Below are 16,753 nucleotides of genomic sequence, written 5' to 3' on the forward strand. Positions count from 1 at the left end.
TTTTATTTGGGCTAATAAAATTGACATAAATTGTTAGTCCAAATTTAAAAAAAGGTATCACCTAATACTGTAATACTGAAGAACTCATTTAATCGGTACTGAAAGGGTTAACTTTCCCGGTTAAGAATTACTTTATTCTCATACTGCATATGTGATTATGAAATGTAAATATATATATATATGTGTAGAGGTATCAGTACTGTGTTAGCCGAGCTTCAATAATCAAAAAATAAATAGATGATACCGTTCTGTGGCTAACGAAATGCTTTTATTTGTGCTTTCGAGATACACTGATCTCTTCTTCTTGTATATATACATTTCATAATCACATATGCAGTATGAGAATAAAGTAATTCTTAACCGGGAAAGTTAACCCTTTCAGTACCGATGTGATGACACGGAAAGGCTTCTTTTTTTTACATCCTGACCCTATTATCTCCCCCCCCCCCCCCCCTACTAAGGCCCATCCTGTACTCCCGGACACCGGTTTCTATGGAGATGGAGTCTGTTCCCCAGCCAGCTGCAGATCAAGAAGTCAGAATGGGTCAGGCCTGCTAGGGTGGGAAAAGAGGAACGGGAGGAGGAGGAGGATGCAGAGAGAGAGAGAGAGAGAGAGGAGGAGGAGAGAGAAACTCCAGAGAGAGAGAGAGAGGACAGAAGGATTTCCAAAAAAAAAACCAACTCCAGAAAATTCCCCATTATCAGCAGGGGGAAAAAAAAAAAAGGCTACAGGATGTTTGGAGGAGGGGTCTTATCCTGAAAGTGCAGGGATTTGGGAGTTTGTGCAGGAGAGCAGCAGAAGGCAAAAAAAAACGTCTTCCTATTTTTTTTTTTGCAAGGAGGATTTGGAAGTCTAACAAAAGAGGGGAGGGGGTATCCAGATGCTGGCTGTCCTGCCTGCCTGCCTGCCCCTTTCTCAAGTTACACAAGATGAGGGAAGAAGAGAATGGAGCTGCTCCGTGGGTTGTGAAAGAGGTATTTATATTGGACTTGAATTTTGTACTGCGCAGTGGGAAACGGCAGCGACTGCGGCCGAGGAGCTTGCAATCTATTTCCACAACGGGCTTCTTTAGGAAAGCTGAATAGAGGGGGGGTAGACGTCGGCTTCCAAGTGCCGCCCCCCCCCCCCCCCCCCGGCAAAGTGTTGAGGGGGAGGAGGGGGGGCGATAGGGCACGAAAATGAAAAATAAAATGTGCAAAATCAATTTGCGGGACGTTTTCACGGTCCCCCCAACAACACGCACGTGATGGAGGGGTTAGATAATAGTCACAGAGGGTTGGAAAGCGGGGAGAGAAGGGTTTCCTCTACTCGCTAAATGTGGGGGGGGGGGGGAGAGCATATATTGCCGCACACCAATTAAGGGCATATGTGTCCGGCGTGGGGAGATTGTGTTTTTCTGTGAAGTCTGAGTATTGGGGGAGAGGTTGACGCTAAGGTTGATTTTTTTTTTTCCCCCTTTCTGTGTCGCTTGGTAGGAATGTATCATAATACTTTGCATCAATGTGGCGGGTACAAAAGGGAACATTTTTATTTTATTGGGGTGTATTGAATTCTACGTCGGTGTTTGTATCATTTCCATTTTTTTTTCTTCTTAATTTACAATACGAAGGCGAAAAATTTCTGCGACTCGCCGTCTGCGTGAAAGGCTTCGGTTAAAAAAAAAAAAAAAACCCGTTTTGTGGCATTTCACGAAGAGAAAAGGCGCATACGCGCTTATTTTTGTGCGCTGAACTTTCGTCTCCGGAAAGTGTCACGCTTGGCGTTCCCTCGGTGTCACCGGGACGGTGGCTTAACGTTGTGATTGTGAAACGGGTTACTTGGCGTAGCATTGTAATGGGGTGTGTATGTATAGTGCTCTTTACATAGCGCCAACAGTGAACGCAGCGCTGTACAAAGTGACAGTGCATGGAAAAGAAGGTACAACCCGCGGGAATAAGAACGACAAGTCATTGATCACAACCTGCCCCAAAGAGCTTACGCTCTCAGGCAGGGGTTCTCAACTCCAGTCCTCAAGACCCCCAACAGGTCAGGTTTTCAGGATATCCCTGCTTCAGCACAGGTGGCTCAATCTTCGACTGAGCCACAGATTGAGTAACCAGTGCTGAAGCAGGGATATCCGGAGAGCCTGACCTGTTGGGAGGGGGGGGGGGGGGGGGTTGAGGACTGGAGTTAAGCACCCCTGATCTGAGAGATGTATTAAAGTTTGCTCCATGCTGTGTGTGTTTGTTGTTGCCTTGATTAAATCCTCCCGGTCTGAGGAAGAAGCGTTAACCTCCGTGTCTGTGCCACAGTTGACACTGGCGTACCTTAGCGTGAGTGACATGTCTTGCATCGCTCATGTCGTTAACGCGGAGGATGGGAGTGTAAGAGTATTATGACGTGGTTATATTGTAAGGAAACCTGCCGAGTTCGTAACTATAGACAGAATACATTGAAAAACAAAGCAGCAGATCGAGTCCTCAAATTTATTATTCATACAGCCCCCGCCTGGTACGTATCCCTCTGCAGAGATGTATCATACAAAACAGGGAAGGCTATTAAAGTGTACAGAGGAGTACATCATGCATGCATGGGAGCATAGGGAATCCCTGCCCAGAAGAGCTTACAATCTAAGTGGTGTGTTGGGAGACATACACAGCCACGAGGAGGAAATGGAAGTGCAAAGGGTATTCGGGTCAGGTTAGGTAAGTGTGGATAATGTGGTCACATTACTGCATTATATTAATGCTTCATTGTGGAGGTGCCGTTGTGAGGCCCCCTTATGTGTGGCCATTATCCAAGGTTGGGTGAGGGTCCCATTATGGAGGAGAGTACACCTGAAGGTATGATTGTCCTGACACAGTGATGCTCTCTTATTTACAGCTTCTCCAACATGACTTTGCAGGTGGACATATTCCCTCCCCTCTCCCCTGTGAAAGTGCCGGGACATCAAACTGTTGCATCTTCAGAACCAGGGGTCCAGATGGGAGTTTTCGTTAGCTTGCGATCTGTTATATATATATATATATATATATATATATATATATATATATATATATATATATATATATATAATGGAAATATTACTGTATGCTCATTTGCATGTCTTAGACAGGTCTGCAACCCCGCCTTTCACCATTATCACCCAGCACCCAGTGCTTTCACTGCAGCAAGGGATTCTGGAAAATGACATGCAAATGAGCACACATATATATATATATATATATAATATCTCTTTAGTTATATATATATATATCTTTAGTTAATCGGGGCCATTGTCTTTTGAAGTTCATTGCTGGGCTGCTGTTAATGGACCATTTGCTGGCAACTTTAAAATAACTAAAACCGATTCAGCCAGCAAGTTTTTGGTTTGAAAACATAATGTAAAACTATGAGCGGCTCAGTGAGTAAAGACACTGACTGGCACTGAGTTTGAAGCAGGGGAACCTGCAGGGACCTGTGCCTGCAAAATGTCCCTGTAAAGCGCTACGTAAAACTAGCAGCGCTATACAAGAACATGCTATTATTATTATTATTATTACTGCCAAATGTTCTAGGTTACCCAGGTAGGGCAATAATAACTGTAGACGGCAATAATAACTGTAGACGGCATAAAAAATAAGCTTGGTTAAATCACAAGATCAATGATTCATTAAAAAAAATAAAGGTACCACCAATTACATCTTTTTTGGAGCAGCTATAAAGTGCTGGTCATGTGACCATGTCCCAGTTGAGCCTTCCAGAAATTTGGTAGCTCTGTTGACCGCAAGGCAGGAAATGCAATGTGGAGCGACTTGGGCAGCAAAGGTGCTAAAAACCTGAACTGTGTGAGAGATATATATGTGTATATATATATTATTTTTTTTAAGAAATAGGCAACACCAAACGGCACAATAAATGTGTATTTACTAGCTCAACATTTCATTTATTTATTTGCAAAATGTGAGTTATGATGACAAATACATGGTAACAATACATAGTTACATTAAGCGAGCCGGGTTAAACATTATATACAAGACATTGCATGCACAGTTATAGATAATACAGTATATATTATAGGCGTATGTAACCGTTACAGACCAGATTAAAATGTGAGACCGCTTTAGTTTTGAAAGAACTTGGACTGGTGGCGGCTGTGAGAGTCTCCGGTAGATTGTTCCAGCTGTGGGGTGCACGGTAAGAGGACGAGGAGCGGTGTTTCAGCTTCCCAATGGCGTCTTTTTCAAGCACCTCCATCGGGAAGCCGAAACGTTGAGCTAGTAAAGGCACATTTATTGTACCATGTGGTGCGTCTATTTCTTTAACCCTTATATATAGTACAGTTTACTATGTTAGCAGTAGCACCCGCCCCAATCTTTTCAAATATTGAGAGAGAGAGTTAGTTAGTTAGTTAGTTAGTTAGTTGAAGTGTTTTATATGAAGCAACATATATTAGAGTTGCAGTGCAGAGAGCATGTAACCGCTTGGGTTCCTCTCTGCTCATTGGGTTATACAATGTATAATTATGTAGCACTAACTATTTACGCGACCCTTTTATAAAATAAGCAGACCATAGGGGAATAATGTAGTCAAATATAAAAAGTACAATTGGGAGAATTAAATTCTTGCCCGCAGAGCTTACACTCTATAATGATAACTCCTTTTGGTAGTGGAAAAGCATCCGTTATTTCATCAAAATGTCATATTTTTTCGCGCCCCTCCCTGCACGGCTCCGGCGTCAAATGATGCCGCGGGTCATGTGACGTCACGTTGGCCCCACGGCGTCATTTGACAGCGGGTTGCCATGGAGACGCGTTGCGGGAAAGTAAGTAAAAGTTACAGAGGCCTCACGCGATCCCCGGCATTTATTATAAATACTTTCGGGGAAGCACGGGGCCTCTCTAACAGCCGCGTCCCCCCCGCTCCCCCAGAAAATCTCGCGCCCCCCACTTTTCACACCCCTGGTCTAGAACACCCGCATGTTACTTGTGTGATTTACCTTTAGACGCTGACAGCCGTGAATAGAATGGGAATTACCTGGACAATAAGGCCGCGCTTATAGTGCCGGCGACGCGACGTCGCCCGAAAACAAATGCGTTGTCGCCGCCGCGTGCGCTTATAGTAAGCGCGATGGCAACGTGGCGACGCGATTTTTGGTAGCCGTAATTATTTGATTTTCGGGGGCTGTCGCCTCATGTGACAGCCTCTGAACCAATCAGGAGCCTGGTCGCCCGCGCCGCCACCGCAAAGCGAAATAAAACTTTCGCTTGCGGTGACGTCGCCGGCACTCTAGGCGCGGCCTGAGTCTGCTGGTTTTTAAGTGGTAAACTGTCTCTCGCCCCTATTATTTAGACAAATGATTCTGTCACTGTTTGTAATTTTGTACACACTGCTGTATGTAACAAGAAAACATTGTTGGGAAAACAATAGGTTTTGCTGCAGTGGCTGTTTGCAGAAGAGATAAGAGACTCATGTGGGGAAGGAGACTATTAGTAAGGCTGAGTCCCCAATGGTCACGGCGGTGCGCGCTACAGCACCGCCCTCTATGGGGCAGGCCCCAGCGGCCGTGTGTGTGCGCAAAACGCCATTACACGTACGTTGGTAGGGAAGACGCGCAGCCAATGGAAGGGCAGATATTCCCAGTCATGGCCTGCCCCTCCCCCCCCCTCCTCTCTGCATCCCATCGCTCCCCTACAGACCGCAACAACGTGGCTTTCAACTGTGCACACGCCGCCAGGCAAGACTGGGCTTGTAGCCTTAAGAATAGGGTTAAAGGTAGTGTCCTGTTAATACATTGGGATTTACCCAACGTCCACTTACTAGGTAAATGTATCTCTATATCTCAGGAGCAGCAGCAGCCCTGGTCTCCCCACTGCTGGATGAAGCCGCCCCAATGATCTCCCAGGCACTGCGGTTGCAGCCTCTCTCCTCCACGTCGCTCCAACGTGTTTTCTGATTTCATCCTCCCATCTTTCTTTCGGTCGTTGTCTTGGACTTTTTAATCTCTCTTGGAATCCAATCAAGTATCATCTTTTGTCCAACGATGGTACGTTTCTGCATGCGATATGTCCGGCCCGCCGCCATTTTAATTTCTTCCCCCTTGTGGTGATGTCACAGACTTTGGTTTCGAACCCATTCGTTCTTTTTCCTGATATATTCACTCACTCGGGAGGCCTTCATCCAGTAGTGGATCGACAACGGCTAAAGATGAGGATCAGAGTAGTTTTCCTTGTATGGCGCTGACTTTGTACACAGTCCCTGCCCCGTACAATGTATTTATTTTTTCCGCACCTGAGGCACAGGAAGATAAAGTGATTTGCCCAAAGTCACAAGGAGCCGACACCGGGAACCAGGTTCCCCCGCTTCAAACTGTGTAATTGTTTCCAGAGTCGGTGCTTTAACTCGCTGAGCCGTTCCTATATCTACATGCGCAAAATGAGTTCAGCGCTGGAGGGGCTTGCAATGTAGGATTCTGCGTTTCCAAACCTTTATCGTACCCCACCCTCCTCTCTCTAGGGGCTGATGTAGTTTCTTTCCAATGCATTTCCTTGTTTGTTCTTTCTAGGCTGCACCATTAAACTTGTGCATGTTTCTGAGGACTGGTTTACACGTGCGAACCGGATACTCCAGGTTACAAGGATTGCACCGTTTTAGTCAGGATTTGGGTTTAAAGCTGCAGACCAAGCAATATCCTATGTGTGTGTTTTTTTATATTTATATATATATATATATCAGTTCTGTACAATGAGAAAATATTTGTAGCATTTAAAAAAACAAAAACAACTCTGAATTACATTTTTAATTTATTATAATGTAACAAGCATGTTTTGTTTCTATAGCAACCATTTACAAAGTCACATCCCCTTCCTCTTGTGAAACAGGTTCTGATACACCCCTTTTTGAGCCCTGCCCTCTCTCTAGCACCAATTGTGTCTAGTGACTGCCTGGTCACATGATCTTCCCCACAGAGCTTTGCATTTTTGTCCCTCGCACTGACAGCCATTAGTGACCACTCCCCCCCCCCCCCCCCCGAGCCGAATCTTCGACGATCGATCTGCAATTTAGCTAATTATCATTGGGTGGATTGTATTGATGCACATATTAAAGGGGGGGGGGGGGGGGAATGTTAAAAAAACAAAACAAAACATGCCAACTTGGACGGCTAAGGCCCCGTTGCACGCGTCTTGCTTGCCGGCGGTGCGTGCAACTCACTGCACCGCAATCTGCGGTCTGCAGGAAACTTTTTTTGGAGCGGGGGGCGTGGCCAAAACGGGTGGGGGGGTGCGGGTTGAGGCTCTATGAACGCAGCCTTAAACGGAAAACACTGTCAGAAAAACCATAGGCTGTAACATATTTAAAGCTAATTACTTTTTAATGTACAGATGCAGTGCACATATATATTTCAAGCTCGTGTGTGTGTGTGTGTGTGTGTGTGTGTGTGTGTGTGTGTGTGTGTGTGTGTGTGTGTGTGTGTGTGTGTGTGTGTGTGTGTGTGTGTGTGTGTGTTTACACCAGACTCCTGAGTTCCGGGCCCCCGATATCCCAGTCCTAAGTCCCTTACAGTCACGAGTCTCCCCAATGTCCCCCATGTATTAAAGTATGTTTTATGAAGTTTGATACATTATTATAAGGCTCTATGCAGCTTGCCCGGGCATCCAGTTAAGGTGCCAGTAAGTCTGTATGCAGGGTCCGTAGTTCAAAGGGGAGAGGATGTCCAGAGGTGTGAAAACGTTTGGTGGGCGAGGAAAGGGCGAATGGCCAGGTCCAGACTACAAAGGGCAACCTGTGGGGACACCTTTTTGTGTTTCCAGACTTGGTGGAGCCAACCCTGCAGGTGGCAATGAGTTGGCCAGGGAGGATGCAGCCATAGAGTCTGCTCTCCCTTTGGCTAAAATCATATTTCCCGCGGACCCGGCTTTTCGAGTCTGCGGGGCACGCCTACTCCTTTGACTTCAGCCGGGGTCGAGCTCCTCTTTCTATTGGCTGACGGGGAGGAATTCCCACGCTCTGACTGCAACCTTCCCCCTCCGTTCTGGGGAGAGCCCAGTGAGGTGTATGTAAGGTGCTGACCAAGAGCAAGTCCTTCCCAGCCGACCAATGAGGTGAGTCGATGAAGCTACGGCGGGCTTTTCAAAGTTGCTCTGTTCGAAATAACAGTGCGACCGGCCGCATTCGGAAGCCTGAAAAGTTAGCCTCTCCGAGGCAAAGTCTCAAAATTGGACGGAGCGGTCACGGCTAGGAATTTAAGCTGAAAAGAGGACCAGGAGAACCGGGGGGGGGGGGGGTATATCCAGGTCAGGGTAAGCGCATCCAAGAGGGCACCGTGCACCTAGGAAAGCCTAGATTTTCCACCCAGACCCCCAGTAAGTGTGTTTTTAACTGTTCCTTGTGTATTTCTTCTTGTTGTACATGGGTTTACCAAAATAAACGCAATTTGTTTTTACTATCTTGTTCTGCCTAATGAGTGATCCCTGTAATATATAAATGGTGTAAAAAGTACCTGGTCCTCCGTGACAATCTCGGCCTAACAGTTAATTGTAACATGTAAGCCAGAGAATAAAAAAATATATATATTATTATTATTATTATTATTTTTAAACTGGCCCACCCATACGCGCTTGATTTTCCTCTGGGACCCCCCCCCCCCATTCCCTGGTGTATTTTGGTGCACAGAGGCCCACGATTTGGTCCCAAATATCGCATGTGAGAAGCATAAGGATTTCACATGGTGGGATATATTCATTGGGTTACTGATGCAGGAAAACCGGATTCATCTCGGTCTCTCTCCTTTGCCACTTTCTGTATCTCTCCTGTGCCTCAGAGCCCCCCTTGTACGTCTTGGCTCCCCTGGGGGAGGAGAGCGACCTCCCCGGGTTAGGAAACACCAAGGAAAGCACAAAACATCTTGTAAACCCACCCGCTAGTGCGATAAGCTAATGAGAGGAGCGGCTCGGTGAGTAAACTGACTCTGTAATGACAGCTAGTTTGAAGCAGGGGAGCCTGGTTTAATTCCTGGGCTCCTTGTGACCTTGGGCAAGTCACTTTATCTCCCTGTGCCTCAGGCACCAACATCATAGGATTGTAAGGCACGATTGTGCCTGTAAAAAAATTATCCCATGTGCTGCTTACCACACACTAAACTGTAATTGTCCCATTAGGACAAAGCGCTATATGAAATAAAGGTATTATTATTAATTGGCATGGAAGGTGTGTTAATTCTATTATCCTGTTTTCTTACCACAATGGGAAGCAGGAGGACCCAGAATCTCCAGCAACCCCCCCCCCCCTCCGATGTTCCCAAGATAATACCAGTAAAAGTAGCACTACCACTTCCTGCTTTTTCAATCCCCTGCGTGACGCGGGGCCACAGATGATGTTGTGGCTTCCTATTGGCCCACATGGAGCCATTTTGTGTGCCCGGAAGGGGACTGGAACGCTACTTACACCTGTAATTATCTCCAGGAACTGGGGATCCCCGCAGCTGAAAACATCCTCTCTCACCTCCGGAGACCCCCCATTCCTACCTGGGTACAGGGGGGAAAATGTGGTGGGGGGGGGTGTTACAAAACTAAAGAAGCAGTTTTTCGTTTAAGATTCCCGACCCGCTCTGGGTCCTCTGCAGGAGAAACCTGACGCGGCTTTGTAAGGCTGGTTGAACCACTACACATTTTCCCAGAATGGGATTCCCATGTGGAAAGCCCAACGGGGGCCATTTCTTTTCCAGAAATTACAGGGGGTGTGGGGAGGGGGGGAATAAATGAAACCTCAAATATCTGTCCTTTTGCAGAGGAAGGTTGTAATCTGATGCTCGACTCTTACTCTGCATTCCTGCAAAGACCTAGGAATTTAGGGAACAAGAGACATTCTTTTCTTCTGTATTTATTTATTTATTTTTAAGAAGAAGTTGCAGGTATGTTTTTATTTTGGGGGGGGGGGGGGGGGGTTCACGTCGGTGTCAGATGTCCGTAAATTAGAATGAATGATTAATTTAAAAAAATATATATATACTAGCTGAGAGACCCGGCGTTGCCCGGGATGTAATGTTCCCGTTCCTCTCTCTCCTCCCCCCTCTCTCTGTTTGTCCCCCATTCACATCAATCCAGTCCCCCCCCTCCCTCCCTCCTTTACAGCTTCATGTAGCGTGTGTGCGTCAGTCACTGTGTGTTTGCTCGCGCGTCAGTGAGTCTGAGGCAGAAACACAAACACACACAGACTGACTGACGCACACACAGTCAGTGTGTGCCTCAGTCAGTGTGTGCGTGCGTCAGTCAGGCTTTGTGTGCGCGTCAGTCAGTGTGTGCGTGCGTGCGTGCGGCAGTCAGTCAGTGTGTGCGCGCGGGGCGTCAAAGGCAGGGGGGGGCGTCAAAGGGAGGGGGGGGGGCGTCAAAGGGAGGGGGGGGGCGTCAAAGGGAGGGGGGGGGGCGTCAAAGGGAGGGGGGGGGGCGTCAAAGGGAGGGGGGGGCGTCAAAGGGAGGGGGGGGGGCGTCAAAGGGAGGGGGGGGCGTCAAAGGGAGGGGGGGGGCGTCAAAGGGAGGGGGGGGGCGTCAAAGGGAGGGGGGGGGCGTCAAAGGGAGGGGGGGGCGTCAAAGGGAGGGGGGGGGCGTCAAAGGCAGGGGGGGCGTCAAAGGGAGGGGGGGGGCGTCAAAGGGAGGGGGGGGGCGTCAAAGGGAGGGGGGGGGCGTCAAAGGGAGGGGGGGGGCGTCAAAGGGAGGGGGGGGCGTCAAAGGGAGGGGGGGGGCGTCAAAGGGAGGGGGGGGCGTCAAAGGGAGGGGGGGGGCGTCAAAGGGAGGGGGGGGGCGTCAAAGGGAGAGGGGGGGGGCGTCAAAGGGAGAGGGGGGGGCGTCAAAGGGAGGGGGGGGGCGTCAAAGGGAGGGGGGGGGGCGTCAAAGGGAGGGGGGGGGGCGTCAAAGGGAGGGGGGGGGCGTCAAAGGGAGGGGGGGGGGCGTCAAAGGGAGGGGGGGGCGTCAAAGGGAGGGGGGGCGTCAAAGGGAGGGGGGGGGCCTCAAAGGGAGGGGGGGGGCGTCAAAGGGAGGGGGGGGGCGTCAAAGGGAGGGGGGGGGCGCCTCAAAGGCATGGATTCCTCCCCCTGCATTTCCTGCAGTGGACAGGAGGGGGGGGGCAGTGGACAGGAGGGGGGGGGGCAGTGGACAGGAGGGGGGGGCAGTGGACAGGAGGGGGGGGCAGTGGACAGGAGGGGGGGGCAGTGGACAGGAGGGGGGGGCAGTGGACAGGAGGGAGGGGGCAGTGGACAGGAGGGGGGGGCAGTGGACAGGAGGGGGGGGCAGTGGACAGGAGGGGGGGCAGTGGACAGGAGGGGGGGCAGTGGACAGGAGGGGGGGCAGTGGACAGGAGGGGGGGGCAGTGGACAGGAGGGGGGACAGGAGGGGGGACGCAGTGGACAGGAGGGGGGGGCAGTGGACAGGAGGGGGGGGCAGTGGATAGGAGGGGGGGGCAGTGGATAGGAGGGGGGGGCAGTGGACAGTGACACACACACACACACACACACACACACACACACACACACACACACACACACACACACACACACACACACACACACACACACACACACACACACACACACACACACACACACACACACCTCAGTTGATGCGCCCTTTCTTTAGTTCCGTTTGGCGCCGGAGGTGGGGAGCGACACCTACCTGTACTTCCGGGCGCCGCCACCGTCTGACTCGGCGCCGCGAGGGAGGAAGGGGGTCCGCCATCTTACGCGCCGCGTGGCAGCTGCGGGAAGCGAGGTGATTTGGAGCGGGGAGGGGGGAGAGGTGATTTGGAGCGGGGAGAGGTGATTTGGAGCGGGGAGAGGTGATGCCGCTGGGGAGGGGGAAGAGGTGATGCCGCTGGGGAGGGGGAAGAGGTGATGCCGCTGGGGAGGGGGAAGAGGTGATGCCGCTGGGGAGGGGGAAGAGGTGATGCCGCTGGGGAGGGGGAAGAGGTGATGCCGCTGGGGAGGGGGAAGAGGTGATGCCGCTGGGGAGGGGGAAGAGGTGATGCCGCTGGGGAGGGGGAAGAGGTGATGCCGCTGGTGAGGGGGAAGAGGTGATGCCGCTGGGGAGGGGGAAAAGGTGATTTGGAGAGGGGAGAGAGGTGTGTGTGTGTGTGTGTGTGTGTGTGTGTGTGTGTGTGTGTGTGTGTGTGTGTGTGTGTGTGTGTGTGTGTGTGTGTGTGTGTGTGTGTGTGTGTGTGTGTGTGTGTGTGTGTGTGTGTGTGTGTGTGTGTGTGTGTTATTTATTTTTTTGGACCTTTGGCCCGTCACTCCGCCTCAGGCCAATGAGAGGTGTGGGGGGCGGGCCAAGGGGGTGGTGTGAGTGTGTGAGGCCAATGAGAGGTGTGCGGGGGCGGGCGGGCCAAGGGACCAATGAGATTGCCGCTAGGGACACCGGACATCCAGCAGGCAGGCATGCATGCATGCAGGCAGGCAGGCAAACATACAGTGCTTTCACTAATATAGTATAAGATATATATACATATATATATATATATATATGTTAGAATGATAAAATGAACAGGCCCCTGGGAAATTTAATTTTATGGGATGGTACCAAAATGAGATTGCCAGCTCTTAAGCCAAGTGTTCTCAACTCCCAGTCCTCAAGACCCATCAACAGGTCAGGTTTTCAGGATAGCCCAGTTTCAACACAGGTGGCTTCGATTGAGCCGCCCGTGCTGAAGCTGGGAAAGCCTCAAAACCTGACCTGTTGATGGGTCTTCAGGACTGGAGTCGTGAACACATGTCTAATGCAATGCAGACCTTTCTAGCAGGGGAAGGGTTAACTACGGCATGAAAGCATTGCCCAAATGCTGGAGGTTTTAGTTTGGGATATTTTGAGGAAAGTTGACCATGTGTATATTCGTTGAAAAGGGATGTAGGGGCCTGGAACAGCGACCCAGCAGAGGTGGTAGCGTCAAAACACTACACTAAAATACAAATGTGTAAGTGCTTGCTACAGACATTCAGGCAGCACGGGGCGTTTTAGTGAACCCCTTGGGTGCCCTTGAGGAGCACATGGTACAGCACGAGAGCTGCCATACCCATGACACCCGTATGCAATTGGAACGTCATGTGACTTGCGGGCTACACACGCGCCTGCGATTGCTCAGCGAGTCTCCGCCGTGTTACCGGTCGGAGAGTATTTGTTCCTTCCCCTCCTCACGCAGACGCGTCAAAAGAAATGGGAGCAAAATAGCGTTGGCAACCCACCATTCGCTATCAAAGGGTTAATATGAGTGCTCCCTTACAATTTGATTAACAAGACGCCATTATGTGAACCCTCAATATTACTGGACTAGGTGTAGGGGAATGAGGCGCTTTTATGAAGCTCAGGACTTCTTTTCTCGGCCTTTTCCAATGTCCTATTCTGAATCAATTTAAAGGGACTGAAGTGTACTCATGGCATGGATAATATTATTATAATATTATTATCGTTTTATTTGTACAGCGCCACCATATAGCGCAGCGCGGTACAATGGGGGGCACTGAGATTATGTCATTATCAAAACAGTTACATACAAATAAGGACACGCATGCGCAAACAGATATATAGAGGTAACGAAGGCCCCTGCTAGTGGGAGCTTACACTCGAGTGATATTCTAATTAAAGAAAGAACCAGTGCTACGATTTGGACGCCATATACCAAAAATTGGAGCTTAGAGTAATAAATGCTAATTTAAATTTTTTTTAAAAGTGCAGTTGTGTCCACAATATATGATTGGGTCAGTGAAGGAAAAGAACAGTGCTAATAGAAATAAACTAAATATCAAAAATTCAGTGTGGACATCTAACACAAAAATTGTGTGTGAATGGATACAAATGAATTGTTGATAAGAATGTATAAAGGTAGTTTGCACAATTATTCAACAAGTGCAATATCATCATAATGTGCAAGCCACAAGTGCAAAATAGTGAGAGTTAATTAATAATAATAATAATAGTGACACCCTATAAACAGCTTCCTATTAAATCCCATATAATTCTCTGCACTTTTAAGGCTATACGCTCTTCTGCCCCTCCTTACATCTCAGCCCTAATTTCTCACTATACACCTGCCCAATTCTTGCGTTCTGCTCAAGGATGTCTTTTCTCTACCCCCTTTTGTATCTAAAACCCTCTCCCGCCTAAAACCGCTCACTCACTGCCCCGCACCTCTGGAATGCCCTTCCCCTCAATAGCCGACTGGCCCCCTCTCTCTCCACCTATAGGACCTTTCTTAAAGCACACCTCTGTAACAAAGCATATGGGTAGCTCCGCTGGCTGATACTATACATCTCATGCACTGACTTTGGCCCCTTGCAGACGCAATTCCCATAACACCCTCCTCCTGTCTCTATATGTTCTCCCTACTTGCCACATAGATTGTAAGCTCTTTGGGGCAGGGACTCCCTTTCCTATTGTTACTTTAATTTCTGAAGCGCTTATTCCCATTGTGTGTAGTTAGATTATTATGTCCCGTGTATTAGTGCTGTGAAAGCCAAGTCAAGGGTACCGAAGGGTTTGCGAAGTACAGGCCTGCTACGTAATGACACCATACCAGAGCTCCAATAGTGTGCCGGCACCTTCATACAGGCCTGTATATCTAGGGTCCGGTGGTATTATAGAGAGAGACACGGACACACAGGCGCAGCGCTTTGTGGGAATAGTTTGTTCTTATATGTTGTATGTGCATTAAATGATCCTCCAGTTGAGGATCATATGGTTTATGTGGGTAATATTAATACAATTACCTTTTAAATACCTTTTTTATGCTATAAGCATTATTGTAGGCTGCCTCCCTTTGTCTGACCTATGCCCACAGGTGGGGTAACGTATATAAGCTCTTGATTATACCAAAAACGATGGGCCGCGGCGCAATAACACATTCCTAGAATACCAAGCATGACGCGCGCGCAGGCACGAACTGCGGGGCGGCAGACCAGAGAACAGACCTGGGATTTCGTTTTCAGAAGGCGCCGGCCGCGTCACGTGAGCGGTTCAGCCAATGCGGGCGAACCGCTCACGGCCACGCCTCCCTGTCTCCTCTGGCTGCAGTGGACATGTCGCTCGGCCGGATCGCACTGATGTCACGGGAACGCGCGCGCCCAGCCGGAGCTGGTATAATCGGAGCCCAAGAAGGAGGACTCGGGCCTCAGCAATAGGTGTTACTCTGATGTCAAATAGAGGGGTTACAGAGAGATCAGAGTCAATGTTCACCCCAAGACGGCGGGCTTGAGGTGTTGATGAGATTGGGGTATTATTGACAATGAGGGCTGTGTGTTGTACCCCCTCCGCAGTGTTATCCTGATGTAACGGTAACCAGAAGTCTTTTGCATATGATTTATCTTGGGGATTAAGGCGTCAACTAAGGGGAAATAATGTCCTGTTTTAGGTAACGTCACGTTTATTTACTCTGAATTAACCGATCGTGCTGAATCTGGCCCGTAGATTGATACATTCTTTACAAAATGCTGTTTCTAGGTCGGATAGACGAGACTGCGCCTTTTAAAGAAAAAATGCTACCCCCCCCCCCCACCTTCTAGGTTGGAAGAAGGGGGTCTCCGGACTAAACTACATTAATTTCAGCTCCGGCTTCCAGAGATACTTATCTCAGAAGGAGGTGCTGGTATCTCTCCGCAGGTTTAAATGTCCTAGTCACGCGGGCCAATAGGAAGCCGCAAGGGATGACGTCACGGCTTCTTATTGGCCAGCGTGACGCTGGTCATTTTAAGCTGCCTGCCATTTCGATAGGTTTGTTTGAGAAGGTACCCGGGCGCTATCTCTGTGTGGCTTATCTGATGTGCGGAAGTATAAAAAGAGTGGTGTAATACTGCCTGTAAGTGATTTTCAAGTGGTATCCTCCTGTGACTCGGAACCCCAGCAGGATCTATCCAGGACCCTTGTAGGTAATGAATACAAAAAGGATGGGGGAGCACAATAGTTGGAAACAGGCAGTGTTATAGAATTTGTAATTGCTCTTTAAGATGAAGAAGTTATATACTGAGCAAGTGTGGTAGCTCAGGTATCTAATGTCTAATTGGAAGGATAGGCACACATGGGTGTATGTGTGTTGGTGAGAAGATGAAATAAAATAAAGGTATATTCTTGCGATGCGAGTTCTTCTTCTTGATATCAAGAAGAAGAACTCGCATCGCAAGAAGAAAAGCCTCATCAGAAGCACACGGGACTCCCAAAGAAACCCTGATGTGACAGGGCTTACACAAGGCCGTGTAAGTTATATATACCTTTATTTTATTTCATCTTCTCACCAACACACATACACCCATGTGTGCCTATCCTTCCAATTAGACATTAGATACCTGAGCTACCACACTTGCTCAGGATATAACTTCTTCATCTTAAAGAGCAATTACAAATTCTATAACACTGCCTGTTTCCAACTATTGTGCTCCCCCATCCTTTTTGTATTCATTGGCATTTCGATAGCCCAGCCGGAGCTTTTACCGGCAACCCCCCCCCCCCCCCCTTCCGAGGTAAGTATCTCGGGAAGCAGAGGGTCCCCGGAGCAAAAATTTAACGCGGCTCAGCTCTGGAGACCCCCTGCTTCAAACCTATAATAATAATAATTTTTTTTAAATTGTCACCATGTTCTTCTTCTTTAAGGATAATGTACAGGAAGTTCTTTAAACTCCATGCTGAGCTGCTAAGCTGCCGAAAACAAAATAAAGTGTAGAAAGATGGCGAGACGCAGAATTTAATAGATTTTATAATCGTGTATTTCTCTTCTTGACTAAGCAAAAGTTCCATAGAGGAGGCACCGGAGCACAGCAATGAAAAGGAG

General features: G+C 48.7%; 1 protein-coding gene across 3 annotated transcripts in view; it reads left to right on the top strand.

Moving 5' to 3' along the window:
- DENND2A (DENN domain containing 2A) overlaps nucleotides 1-16,753 on the top strand; it is a 109,048-nt gene that overhangs the window by 14,503 nt on the left and 77,792 nt on the right. Inside the window, exon 1 of one of the 3 annotated variants that reach the window (XM_075602657.1) lies at nucleotides 625-975. The exons of the other annotated variants lie outside the window; for them this stretch is intronic. The gene's annotated coding sequence lies outside the window, so the exon portion shown is untranslated. Of the gene's footprint in view, nucleotides 1-624; nucleotides 976-16,753 lie in introns of those variants that run through there. 3 annotated transcript variants of the gene reach the window in all.

The sequence above is a fragment of the Ascaphus truei genome, chromosome 5 (assembly GCF_040206685.1).
Source record: "Ascaphus truei isolate aAscTru1 chromosome 5, aAscTru1.hap1, whole genome shotgun sequence".
In the NCBI taxonomy this organism is placed as follows: Eukaryota; Metazoa; Chordata; class Amphibia; order Anura; family Ascaphidae; genus Ascaphus; species Ascaphus truei.